The sequence below is a fragment of the Ursus maritimus genome, assembly GCF_017311325.1.
Source record: "Ursus maritimus isolate PB19 chromosome X unlocalized genomic scaffold, ASM1731132v1 scaffold_X1, whole genome shotgun sequence".
NCBI lineage: Eukaryota > Metazoa > Chordata > Mammalia > Carnivora > Ursidae > Ursus > Ursus maritimus.
The window spans coordinates 28,818,677-28,821,280 of NW_024423319.1; positions in this window are offsets into that span (position 1 = coordinate 28,818,677).

Below are 2,604 nucleotides of genomic sequence, written 5' to 3' on the forward strand. Positions count from 1 at the left end.
ATATTCCATTCTGGAGAAAATATTTAGAGGGGATAAAAGTGGACATGGGATCACTCAATGGGAAAACAATGAAGTATTCGAGTTGAGATGTCTCATTCCTCTGAATTAAAATTCATCTAAGAATTATACTTCATCAGTCTGTGTCCTATTTCACTGATTTTCCTGTCCATTCTTAAGCCAGTATCACAATATTGTAATGAATATTTACTATGATATTAAGTATCTGATATGACATATTTCTGATAACTGCCTTTTCCACAATTTCCTTGGTCATTCCTGCATCTGTTTTCTTACACTTGAACAAAAAATGCATTTTACATCCCCTGAATTCCAAATTGCAATTGTATCAATTTGAGAGAAATTTAGTAAGTTGCTACAATTTACTCTAGACACACAGATTTATTCTGACAGACCACAGGATTCCAAGTAACAATATGAGAGGTAAATCGGGCAACAAAACACAGGCAAGCCATGAAGGCAGGATGCAATTTCCCCATCATATTGGGTTGAGGACATTCTTGGAATTATGAACAGCCATAGAATCCATGAAACCCTGTGGAAAAATAAAAGCTAAAATTATCTCTCAAACTTGTTATGAGGAACATCACTATGAAATAGAAATTTCTGCTTACTCAGAAATCCAACCGTAACCACTGTCTACAAAAATTACTTTCAAATAACTATAAAAAATGCCGTGATTTATAGTTGAGTAATAAAAATAAGGAAACAGAAAAAGATCCTGTATTTAACAATAAAACAAAGAAAGCAAGGAGCAGGAAAGGTAAATGTCAGATAAGAAACATACACAGGAAAAATGTTTCTATAGAACTAATAACACAATTAACTCAAACATCTTGATGAAAAACACTGGTATTTTTCCAGGCATTGATTTATTCATTTATTAAGTAAATTTTTACATAGAACTTGATTTACAGAAAATGTGCAAGGATATTACAGATTTCCCATATACCTGCTACCAATTTCCCCAATTTTTAACATTATACAGTAGTAGGGTAAATTTGTCATATTAACGAACAAATACTGATACGTTATTATACCTAAAAGTCCAGAGTTTTGGACAGTAGATAGTTACTGTTAACATCACTATCTACAGTATATTTTGGCAGAAAGTCACAGGTACATCTCTCACTGAAGGAATAAGGATTTGTGTTCGAACTCCTTCAGCAGGAAAAATCTATATAAATTATCTGAATAGCAGATTCGATGATTCTCCCCAATTATTTTCTAATTAAATCATTTATAACATTATGTGCTCATGGACATTTCTTTTATATTTGAGATTAAAATCCAACACTCATTTTAAATTTTTACCTAATATTTTGTTCTTCAAATTATTCTGGATTTCAACACTGGGAATTCTTTCCGTACGATCCAGTATCACATTAATATACACTGACCAAATGTATTTGGAGACCTTTCTTATCCTTTATTAGTATAAAATGCGCCAGTACCCATATACTACAAAGCACTATACACAACCACTTATTCAAAGATTCTTTCTTTATTGGAGAGTATTAAAAAACACAACCTGGGAAATGGCTGTGTTTATCCCCACAGAGTTATGTTTGTTTCTAGGCCCTATCAGTGGGCAGAACTAGGAAATAGGTATGTGTATATTAACCCACATATACTGTAATTATTATTATATGTATCCATCTGTATCCATTTTAAGTGACACAAATTCATAATGATGTTACCAACTCTAATGCAATAAAGCATAGATCATCCTAGCTTTCTGTTCCTTCCTGACCTGCAGTCACTCTGAAAAACCTGGCTCCTACTGTGTGTAATCCCATTATTTAATTCTAAAATTCTCATTTGCAAGTATAATGATTTCTGGATTGTTGATCCAAACCCCATGGGAAAAATTACCAACTAGAACACAGTGCTTAGGTGTAGTTCCTTGACATTTAGTCCTAGAATTTACATTCAGTTCCAAAGTAACTTAGATAAGCACGCTTTTCACTGGCCCCACTTAGTAAGATTACATAACGTATATGTAAAACCTTTATTTTCTCATAGTGACCAATCCACCAAGGGATGAACTGACTTCCTAAATGATTTTTAAATTTCCCCTAAAGTTCAATCGTTGTGTGGTAAACTTCTACGCGTTTTAACAAATGCATACTGTGAGGTAGGTACCAATAAAGTCTCAGACACAGAAATTTACCTGCTCTAAGTGTTACCCTGTACTACATCTACTTAAATTTCTCCCACCTTAAACATCTAGCAGCTACTAATCTATAATGTGTAAAATTGTTGCTTTTAGTAAAATGTCACATAAATGGAATGGCATAGTATGTACCCTATTCAGATGGTGTTCTTTCCTTAAGCAATATTCATTTACACTTTATCCATGTCTTTGCATGGCTTTATAGCACATAACTTTCTACTACTGAAGAGTATTCCATTGTATGGATACACCACAATTTAATTACACACTCATCGATTAAAGAATATCTTGGGCAAGTCCATTGTATTCCTTTTGTGAATAAACATACTACAAATATTCATGTGCAGGTTTTGTATGACCCTAGGGTTAAAATCAGTTAAGGAAATCCTTAGGAGCATGACTGCTGTATA